Below are 11,786 nucleotides of genomic sequence, written 5' to 3' on the forward strand. Positions count from 1 at the left end.
TGCTTCTCCTCTCTCCTTTGCCGCTCTCTGTAGGTCCAAGACAGACCTTGCCAGCCGAAGGACCAGCATGCTGACGTCCAGCTTCCAGCTTGTTAAGACTTAGAGTTCATTGGGGGAGACCGCTGCCTGTCCCGCCTACCTGCTAGCGCGATTGGTTGAATGCTTGGCGTGCTCGGCGATTGGAGACACCACTCCCACAGTTCCCGCCACTTAGGCTTTAAAAAATCCTGGCTGAAGCGTCTCTCGCTAGATTCTCTCTGGGTCGTTGAGTGTTTGCTTCTTGTTGCTGCTGCTGTGCTCCTTTCTCTTCCACTGGTTGTAGCTCATCTGATATATACAGCTCACCCTGTTCATCTTGGTTAGGTTGGGTCAGTATAGATTCATATTATGTTTTTTTTCATTGCTGTTTGATTTACTCATTCGTGGTCTATGGTATAGTTTAAACTACTCGAACTTAATCCATTCAAAACTCGGGGTTCGAATCCTAAAAAGTTCCAGTTCTGATCGAATTTTCCCCATAAGAAATAATGGAAAACCAATTAATTGATTCCCGGCTCCAAAATATTACACTTTTTTTTCTATACTACTACATCCTTTAAACAGGATAAAACAAGATGAGCATATACTAAACACATCTAAGCACATTTATCAAAACAGTAATTTTGTCACACCATGCGCTGAACGAGTAGGGAGCACGGAATCAGGGTCAGACGGAAATCCAAGAACACAGTATTTATTGCTGGCAAACAAGGCACAACACGGAGTAGCCTTCAGTGACAGGACTGGGGAAACATACTTGAACACGGACTTAAATACATGTGACTAATTGGAAATAACCAGAAACAGCTGATGACATCGGGATGTCGCACGAGGTGAGAGAGGGGGGCGTGGCACACAGGAGGAGCGTACGAGCCGGGCGTGACAAATTTGTAAAGTAAGAAAATAAATGCATCCAAACAATGAGCAATGGCTACCAAAATGATGTAAAGTACAGTGTAGTACCTGATATTTTCATTAAAGAAGCACTATCACCAACAAACGATGCTCTCACAGCTCTCTGAGAGGCTGAGACTGAAGCGCTACCCTTTGTTTCCGCTGAGAGACGTGCCGCGTGACTCATTTCAAGTTATCTTAGGTCGGCGTTGACGATTCGACTTCTGAGATTCAGATCGAGTTCTAGGCCATATTTTTTTCAAACTGGTTGGTTCGACTTTTAAGAAATTCGAGTTCTAATGAGTTCGAGTACTGAGGTACCACCCTACTATCTTCTCCATTTCATTCCCGGTTGTTTCTCGTACAGGTACATCATGCAGCACGCAGAACTTGTTGATGTTAGACACACTAGATTAGAGGTGGACGCCACCTCCTGTAGGTTTTTGTTATACAGCCATAGAGCAGATAGTTAGATTTTGTTTTTTTGTTTTCAATCAAAGGGATGTGTTAAATTATAAAACAAAGTGATAGGGTTGTTTTGTTTTGTTCTGTTCTTTTCTTTGGTGTCGTCTTAAGCCCAACCTGTACCTTTCCTGTTTACCTCGTTGTCCAATCCCCGCTTGTCCTGTTCCTTTGGAACCTGTAGGGTACACACTTTGCCCTGGCGATGAACATGGTGGCCGAGTCAGCTGAGGTGGAATGTAGAGGCCTTCTGACCAGGTCTGGCATGCGGCTGCCCCCATAAGAGCATTCATGGATGACCTCACTGTTACAACAACATCAGTCCCAGGAGGGAGGGGGATATTGCAAGGCCTGGAGAAATTTGTCACCTGGGCCAGGATGAGCTTCAAGCCTACCAAATCAAGATCCATGGTGCTAAAAAGGGGGAAAGTGGTTGATAAATTCCGTTTCTCCTTGGCGGGAGCTGCCATCCCCTCCATCAGTGAGCAGCCAGTGAAGAGTCTGGGGAAGCTGTTTGATGCAAGTCTGAAAGACACCGCTGCCAATTCAGGAGTCCAACAAAGAGCTGGGTAGTTAGCTCACCAAGATCGACAAGTCAGGCCTGTCAGGCAAATTCAAGGCCTGGATCTACTAGGACTCCATGCTACCGCGTGTTCTGTGGTCTCTGCTGGTTTACTCAGTCCCAGTGTCAACAGTGGGGTCCCTGGAGAGGAAAATCACTAGCTTTCTCCGTAAATGGTTGGGCCTCCCTCACAGCCTCACCAGTGCAGCCCTCTACGGGACCAGGAACATCTTACAGCTCCCATTCAGTTGTCTCACTGAAGAATTCATGGTGGCACGCACAAGAGGAACCCTTCAGTACAGGGATTCCCGGGACCAGAAGGTGTCAGCAGTCGGCATTGAGGTGAGAACAGGGAGGAAGTGGAAAGCGGAGAGAGCAGTGAAGGTGGCTGAGTCAGGCCTCAGGCAGAAGGAGCTAGTGGGGACGTTGGCCACCGGGAGGGAGAGTTGGCTTGGGCTTTTTCCCAAAGACCCAAGCAGGCAAGGCCCATGGGAAGGAGAGACACCGAAGAGGTTCGAGCAGGAAGGAAGAGCGAATGAGCAGAACAGTGGAACTTAGGCAGCAGGGGGCATGGATGAAGTGGAAGAGTATCCTACAGCGCAAAGTCACCTGGACAGACATCATGTAGGCAGACTTCTATTGCGTCCGTTTCCTCGTCCAGGCTGTATATGATGCCCTACCAAGCCCAGCCAACCTCCATGTGTGGGGCAAGAGTGAGTCACCAGCATGCCAGCTATGCTCTGGAAGGGAATCCATACAACACCTGCTGAGTAGCTGTCCAAAGGCCCTTGCAGAAGGTCATTACTGCTGGCACCATGACCAAGTGCTGAAGGCGGAGGTAGAAAGCATATGCAATGCCATCATCCCTGGCAAACACCATCTTGCCCCAAAGACAAGAATCGCCTTTGTCAAAGCTGGAGAGGAACCCTGTCAACAGTGAAGAAGAGGTTCAGGTCTCCTATACACAGCCTCTGACTGGCAGCTGCAAGCCGACCTGGGGAAGCAGCTGAAGTTCCCCCTGCATATCGCTACGACATCACTCCGGCCAGATATAATCATCATCTCGGAGGCAACAACACAGCTGATTGTGCTCTAACTGACAGTGCCCTGGGAAGAGCGGATGGAAGAGACAAATGAAACACGCAAAGTACCAGGAGCCAGTGGAGAAGCGCTGGGAAGAGGGCTGGAAGACTCACTACGAGCCAATAGAAGTGGGCTGTTGATGTTTTGCACACTCTGCAAAGTCCTCAACCAACTGGGCCTAACAGGAGTGGCTAAGAAGAGGGCCATTCGATCCATGAAGAGAAGGCCACAAGGTGGCTGTGTATAAAGAGGGCTGATCCCATGGTTGCTGCTGGGATGCAAGCTGGGGTCTGATCAACCTCAGCTGGGTCACCTGGGCGAGGGTGTCTGATGTTGAAAGACCCGAAACACCCAGTGACCCCAGGTTACATCACTGATGTGTCCTAGTGCATCCAGAAGATGAATCTTGCACAATGAGATAAAGAATCGTAAGAATCTATTTGGGTATTTTTGTCATCATTCACCACTTTCAATGGCTTTCCTGTGGTGAATCAACACCTAGACATAACATCATAAAATAGGGAAGTATGCAAAGCAAGTAGACAGGATTGTGCAATGTTGCAACGTTAGAAAACCTAATCTAAGCTCTAAACCTCTAATCTAAAGATAACTCTAACCCTAATAACAACCCTAATCCTAGCTCTAACTGTAAAAACAACCCTAAACCAAGCTCTAACTGTAATAAAGCCAATAATCCTAGCTCTAACTGTAATAACAACCCTAATCCCAGCTCTAACTGTAATACCCAATCCTAGCTCTAATTGTAATAACAACCCTAATCCTAGCTGTAACTGTAAAAACCCTAATCCTAACTCTAACTGTAATTACTGTTAACTGTTATTAATGTAATGTTATTAATGTAATTAACTCTAACTGTTAACACGCAAATTTCCCCACTGTGGGATCAATAAAGTACTAAAGTACTATCCTATAACAACCCTAAACCAAGCTCTAACTGTAATAAAGCCAATAATCCTAGCTCTAACTGTAACAAAACCCATAATCCTAGCTCTAACTGTCTTAACCCTTAGCTCCAACACTAATAGCAAGCTGACACCTACCCTAATGTCAGTACCCACTTTGGCTCGTTGGATCCCAGCCTGTGTTCATGCACTGCTGACGCACTCATTCGTGCACTGTCCTTCTCTCAGGTGTCCCTGGCTCCCCTTGAGGAATGAGAGCTCACCTTGATTACTGTCAGAGAATTCCGCCCTGGGACTTGTCATCCAGAGCGGCCCCGGAGTCTGTCAGCAAGCCAGCCTGCACTCTGATGTGTTTATGCACCTGTGAACACTGTACATGGAGACAATGTGTTTTATGTAAGTTGTGCTGTCATAAGATGACGTGTAATGCGCTGAAGCTACCAGTCAGGGAGTAAAACTCAGTCAACTATCACAACAAAGGAAAACAAAGCCGTGTGCTTTATTCTGTGAAATGTACTATACAATTTTATAAATTCATTTCATAATGAAGCGTAATTTTAAGTGTGCAGAAATGAGGTGTTTATGCGTCAGGCTGTTGAATAATGAAATCATTCAGAGCTGCAGGTAGTCTAATAGTCTTGTAACCTTTAAATCTCAAGAGGGGCTCTATTATTGTACCCTTGAGAAACCTGCAGGTGCAGTTGCAGGAATGCCTATGTAAAAATACTCATCTGGACAAACAGTTGATGTATTAAACTGTTAGCTAGGTCTGCTGGCTTCATTTTGGAATGCAGACACAATACACTGTCGTGTGATGTGGTGTCACTGCCGATGAATGTTAAAATAAACTTGGCACGTGTTCTGCTGGATTTTTGTGTGTTCCATCGCTGCCCAGTGGGACCTCAGCGAGGTCCAGAAGACTCCAGGGAACTAAACCCTTTCATTCTAAGCAGAACCAATGTCTTGGCGGTTGCCCAGAAACCTTTGAGCCTCTGCTCCTGATTCAGGCCTCAATTCCTCACAGCCAAATGGAAAGTAATGACGATTTTTTTTTTACTCACTGCAAAAACCAATAGAATTACTTCTGCTGTGCGGCAAGGTGGCGCAGGGAGTGGAAACTACAATTTTCCTTCCCGTTATTAGCTTAGTGCTTGTTTTGTTGATGGGGTGAGTTGCGCTCAGGAAATGCCGTTAATGTGGTGCCAGAGGAGTTCGCTTGTTTCCTCTGGGTTACAAAAAAAACAACAAGAAAGGAAGCAAGCATTGTTTTCTGATGTAATGAAAATTTGATCACCATTATTTGCCTTGTAATGTGTTGAAAATGGCTGCAACAAGGACTTGATACGAAGTCTTGTTTTAGATGATTTTTCAGTCATACAATGACTTGGGTTTGATTGATTTAGCAAGATAGGAGCATCTCTCCTTAATTCCGTTACTCGCTGAACCTCACGGTTTTAATTGCTTCAGGGTCTCTCCTATAAAACAGCATGATGGGGTCCTCAACTTCCTCAAGATGCCTTCGATTAAAATAAGGACCATAACATCCCCATTCTGTTGCTAAGACACAGGAGTGGTGTGGGTGGGGCCGCAGAGAGATATGCATCCCCGCACATGCAACAGAAGCGCGATCACATCCTGCATAGAAAATCTGAATCTTGGCAAAACGAAAGGGGGCCAATAAGACGAGCATGAGACCCCGCCCCCTCCGCATAATTAGGTCTCCCTAAGCCAATCTGACGAGAGCCTGCCACCCAGAGGATGGCTCGGGCAATGCTAACGTCCTTCTGCTTCCCCTCCCAGCCTCGTTATTAGGCAGCTTACAGCTCCGTCACCCTTCACGGCTGGATTTGTGACGCATGGCTGCTTTCCCTGCCTCCTTTAATTGAATACTACCCTCTCATTTCCTTCCATTTTAGTCGTATTTAAGTGGTTTTTAAAAAAATTCCTGACTCCTGCATAATAGCTCCGGTTGCTCCAGCCAATGGAGATGTCGCTAACCACGAAGATAAATATTTATCTCTGAAAGGTGATTAATTGTTTTCAGAGCTTGGTGCTGCGCAGCCTGAAACCACGACTGTATTTAATCGGGATAACAGTTGCAGCTAAGTGGATGAAATGTAAATGTGATTGTAGAAGAAACCATATATCCAGCGAATGATATAAACACATTTTTCACTCCATGCTCTGTAAGCAGAAGTGGCGTAGTATTTCATCCCGGGTCGACACCCGAAATGGATGAGTCCAGATGCTAGAGGGACAATACGTGCCACAGCGATTGAGCTAAATGGACCGTATGGCTGAAGTTTGCTGAAGACCCTGGCTTTCCCAGGAAATACAGATTAGCTTAATCAGCAGTGCTCAGTTGACGGGTGTTTCATTATAATAACCTTACGTTTGTTCAGCACTGAACTTCGGTCACCCGGTTGTGGAGTGGTCGATATCCCAGAGTTCTGGGACTCTCCCTCAATCTAGCACTAGTTCCCTGGCACCCGCAAACGATTCACAATGTCCCACAAATCTATTGTTCAGTCGTTTTAATGCTGTCACACTCTCCAGACATTATATGGCAGTAAATGGCATTTTGACTGTATTTTAAAAAGTGACGCTATTTCAGTATTAACGTGATAAAATTTGCTGAGTGGGGACTGTCCCTCATCCACATCTCTGAAATGAACATGCCAAAGTTAGGATGTCTGTGTTGGTGGATAAATTCGAACCAGGCCTGCCAGCAAGCCTATCAAAACATCCTTTTCGGTAGATTTGTATCAGAGTGGGACCCCCTTTGTAGATTTTGCAGATGAGGGGGCTGAACCAAATTTCCAGTGGGTTTCGGCTATTTATCTGCATGCCTGATCAGTGGCAAAAACATTTTGGGGGTGAGGCAGATCAAACCCATTATTTTAATATGTGGCTACATGCCCGATCTGAACGATGGGGAACATCAGCAAACCCAAACCCCCACGAAGAGCCCAGGATATGTGGGCGATGCTGTCGAGGACTCTGCGGACTCTCTGTGATGCTTTCCGAGTCCAGCGGGACTGTCGTCTCGCCTTGTACATACATTCCCATGCGGTCCCAGAGCTCATCGGCCAACCCGGGAAGCACATTCTGTGCAATTTCGAGCACATTTCAGACGGAAAACGGGGCCACTTTTTGTTTGAAGTATTTAAAAATTCTTGTCAGTCATGAATTATTTATGATTCATTGAATTGCTGTTTGCTTTCAAACACCAGTGGCATTTTCGTGACATTTTCCTTTACAGTAGGGTTGCATGATAATATGGTTTATATTAATGATTATGCCTGTCAATAGCATCTTTAATGAATAACTCTTTGGCATGAATTATTTAATATTGCAGATAAATCACTTGCCTATTTTTAATTACATTGGGTGGCCAGTTTATTAGGCACACCTGCTTGCTAATGCAAACAGCCTATTCCTCTGAACGGTGAATTATGTGGCTGTAAGCGAATACAGACAGCATGCAGACAGGGTCTAGAGGTGCAGTGACTGTTTGGCTAAGCATGTGAATGGCTAATGTGTATTATCTAAGTGCTTTTGAATGTGGTGTGACTGGAGGTGCCAGACGTGATGATTCCAGCATCTCTGAAACAGCCAAGGATTTTCACACACTACAGTTTACTGGGAATGGTGTAATGAACAAGAAAACATTCAGTCAATGGCATGTTTGTGGCTGAAAAAAACCTTGCTAATGACGGAAGTCAAAGGAGAATGGCCAGATTCATTAAAACTAACAGGGAAGGCACATTTGGGCTCAGGATGGGCTCAGAACAACAAAAGAGCACAAATAGGCATCTTTGGACATACAACTCATGTACCCTTTCAGGGGTTATGGAGACAAAATGCTCAAGGGAGTTTAACTCAGAAATGTTCTGAAGATAGTAGGAGAAATGATTGGTTCAGGGAGACAACCACAATATCTGATTGGTTGGTCCCACCTCCTCTACAATCTGATTGGTTATCTCTCTGAACCAAACATTTTTCCTTCTGCCTAACATTTTTGTATAAGTAAAACACCCATGAGCAGACAAAATTGTGTTCTAGCTGGTAGTAGGTGTACTTTATAATGGAACATTAGTGATTCTAAGAAACAGGTATGCTCTGCATACTTTCCAACGACAATAACAGTAATCTAGTTTTGCATTACACATTAAGTCATTAAGCCTCTTACTCTAATTTTAGGATTATACTGCATATTAATGGTACAACAGTCTTACTAATAAGTGATTCTATTCCGATATGAAATTCCATTTCAAGTTCTTTGTAAATAAAATAACGTATGTTTCATGAAAAAATAATGAGGGAAATCTCCCTAAATCTTAACTTGATTAAGCCACCAAATTAACTCAATTATTGCAATAACAATGCCTCTGAAAATTATATTACTTCCTAATATCCTAACATGTTCATTCTGAAAATGTGCAGCCTTCAGATTCATCCCTGAAACAGGCTATAATTTTCCATCTTTTTCCTCACACGACTACAGGTACGCTCAGCAACTCCATTTCCCAGCAATATACCAGACAGAGTCTTTCTGTACCTCCATCAATGACTGCTTTAAAAAGTCACAGTTGTCAAAGTGCTAAAAATAGTATTTGAGCTGTCGTACTAAAAAATCAGGCTGAAAACTGTACTTAGCTATATAACATGTACTTTAAAGTTCTGGATATAAGTTGAGATAAACCAAGATCTGACAACCACATATAAAGAAAGCTGACACTGGAGATCCCATTGTATTTATTAAATGTTAACTTACATCTTAAAGCTATACAAAGATACAATATAAGGGAAACATCTAAAAAGTAATTTAAAGTAAGTTTTACTTGCATAAAAATGTTCTGAAGACAGAGGGAAAACAGAGAGATAACCAATTAGATTGCAGAGGAGGCGGGTCCAAGCAACTACATGAGGTGGAACCAAGACATCTGATTGGTTGGTCCCGTCTCCTCTAGTCGCATTGAACCAATCATTTTTGTGTAAGTAAAACTCCCACAAGCACGCTTTTAGGCTACAGTGCTTCTTGGAAAGGTGTCATACAAGTTCCAAACTGTGCGTAATAGGATGTTGGACACTCTTCAAGAAGAAAAGCCCCCAGGTCTTTGAGAATTGAAGGAGGTAGAAATCTACTTCACCCTTCCATAAAAAGTTCAATGACGTTTCGATCTGAGGATCGAGCCCATCGAAGGTGCTTGAGTTCATTGTGGTGTTCACAAAATCACTCTCGAATTTGCTTCGCAGTTTGTATTGGGGCGTTATTACCTTTGAATACCTTCGGACATCATAAGGAACAGTGTTTGACCTTAGGGTGCACCTGGTCCTACATAAAGTGCTCTGATTCCTTGACGGCATGACCATGCAGAGTGGTCTTTGGAGCTAATGACTCACAAAAGATGGCTACCATTAGATTTCATTACAGATCCCCCAAATATTAAAGAGTTTTCAAGAGACATTATGGACTGAAGGCATCCTCTGGTTTTCTCTAAATATAAGCCTGTCCGGACGTAGGAAAAAGGTTGACAGATGACTCATCGGACCATGTCACTTTGCCCTTCCTCAGTAATGCAGGTTCAGAGCTCCTTACACTCTATGTGTCTCTCGGCCTTGAATACAGCAGCCCTGCTGTAAATTCCTGCTTTGTGAAGCTCATGACGCACAGATTTGTTAAGTCTGGCTCACAGCACTGCTGATTCAGCGCTATGGTCATTTCTGGGGCCATACTAATGTGGTGTTTATCAACTATCCTGAAAGTGTCCATCTGTCCCTCTCAGTGAGATTTGACTTGCAGCCGCTGATGAAGCAGTTTGTCCACATTTTGGCATGTGCAGTTGTGGTTTTGAGATGGTTCCCTTTGACAACTTAAATCGTTTTTGTGACTGATGCACCTGCAGTTTGAGCAGCAACTATTTGACCTCTGTGGAACTCCGGGAGCTTCCGCATGTTGCCATGACAACACGCATATCAAAGTGCTGATTGGATAATTAATTTCTCAGCTGACTCACATTGCTAATTGGCAGTCAGAGTAATATGACTCACTTTTGTAGTTGCGTGTGTAATTACGATTCGGTAAATTCAAATTAAAAGTCCTTTGCTTCCATTATATTTTGTACACCTCACCCTTCTGCATATATATTTTTTGGTCTTAGGATGATCTTTGCCTGGTTGTGGCCCATTCATGAATCACAACCCAAGCAGTCAAAGTGGTGCATTTTCCCGAAGACTGGTAGCTTTTGGTGCCATTTTTGAGGTCATTCGTAACAAACTGCTTCTAATTTCTCTAATAAACCGTGAGAGTTGAAGTAATAAAATATCTTTTCATTAACTGGACCTTCTCTTGTCTTGTTAGACAAGATAAAATTACAGTTTTTGACTGATGGGCGAAAAAATCATGAATCTTCAGTTGTGCCGTACTTTTCCGATGATAAAAAGCAGCCCGGAGCTGATGGTATGATTTATGTTCTCATACTAAATGTGGTTCAGTTGTTAGAAAGTGAAGTCTTAAAAAATGGCTGTAAAGCTATAACTAGAGACAGAGGTTGACTTTGATGAGGTAGGGTTTTGGTAGCTGTTCCAGTAACTCAATAGTGGTAGTTGCTTTCCTAAAAAGTCCTAAGGAAACTCGACTATGTACCATAGGACAACAATTTTAATGAGATTTTGAGGTATAAATATGCTTTGCAGTTCTCCCCGGCTAGCTGTTTATGCAGCTCAGTTCATTCATACCTTTTTATGTTGTCCATGGGACAGGAAGTGCCAGAGTCCGATTTTTTTGATTTCGATGGGGAAAGTAATAAACATTCTCCATCGGTAGAGAGACCTGTTAATGGGGGAAACAGGATAAGCGGCCAACTTGCTCCAATAAGCCTGACGCAATATAGTCTGTTTACCCAATTTTTTCATGGTTCATTAGCAGATCAGGCCACAAATGAAATGACGCCCTTTGACTGGTTTGAGTGATGGCGTGGAACTGAAAACAACAGATTTCCATCCCCGTGGCAGCAGTCGTAGGGAGACTCATTCATGAGATGCGGCCTGACGTCCTTCTCCGGAAGTTTCCGATTTCAGAGCGATGAGGGACTGGACAAGCGGCTTGGTGTCATGTTTAGCTTTTAGGCGGAAGAGAGCGAGTGTCAGGAGTGGTACTCTTTGGGTTACCCCAGAGCCTCAGAGGTGTGTCAGGAAACTCATCTGATATCTCCAGCTGTTTCTGGCAAATTGTCTTTAAAATTGGTTCCATTAGGGGCTGGTAGGTACAGTTCTCCAAAGGCTTTGAGGAGGAAGCATGAGTAATTAGTAATCCTGATTGTAGGTAAAGAACATAAGTAAAAAACCAAAGAAAAACAGCTGCGGTGTTTTGTTTATAGATGACGATAAAGGCATGTGTATAAGCAAAAACTGAAATGGAGGATTTGCAATGTGTAACCAAACAACAACAGTGAGACGATGATATTGGGGGGGGGGGGGGGGGGGGGGACTACAGACAGAATTTACATCCGAAATCCTGGCAACAGTGCAAGGAACACAATGGAGTTGCGGAGGAAATGTGTGACATTACACTCTCAAGCAGAGATTTCAGTGCAGCGGCTCCGACGCCCTGCCAGATCTATTCATCACCGCCCTGCGATATACTGACATCCACATCCGAGCCACATCCTCCTTTGCAAATAAAAAGTGCAGCATTCCACTACTGAATCTCTTCAACTATATCCTGTTATTAACTAAGACTACGCTTCCCCCCCCCACTAAGCACTTGACCCCCAGCTCCTTTGGGCCTACCTTCATCTGCACGGCATTGATCTCGCCAC

At 44.0% G+C, this 11,786-nt stretch overlaps 1 pseudogene; it reads left to right on the top strand.

The window, feature by feature from the left end:
* Positions 1-860: 860 nt before the first annotated feature.
* Positions 861-3,334, top strand: LOC125719331 (uncharacterized; annotated as a pseudogene).
* Positions 3,335-11,786: the final 8,452 nt, after the last annotated feature.

This window comes from Brienomyrus brachyistius, chromosome 23 (assembly GCF_023856365.1).
Source record: "Brienomyrus brachyistius isolate T26 chromosome 23, BBRACH_0.4, whole genome shotgun sequence".
NCBI lineage: Eukaryota > Metazoa > Chordata > Actinopteri > Osteoglossiformes > Mormyridae > Brienomyrus > Brienomyrus brachyistius.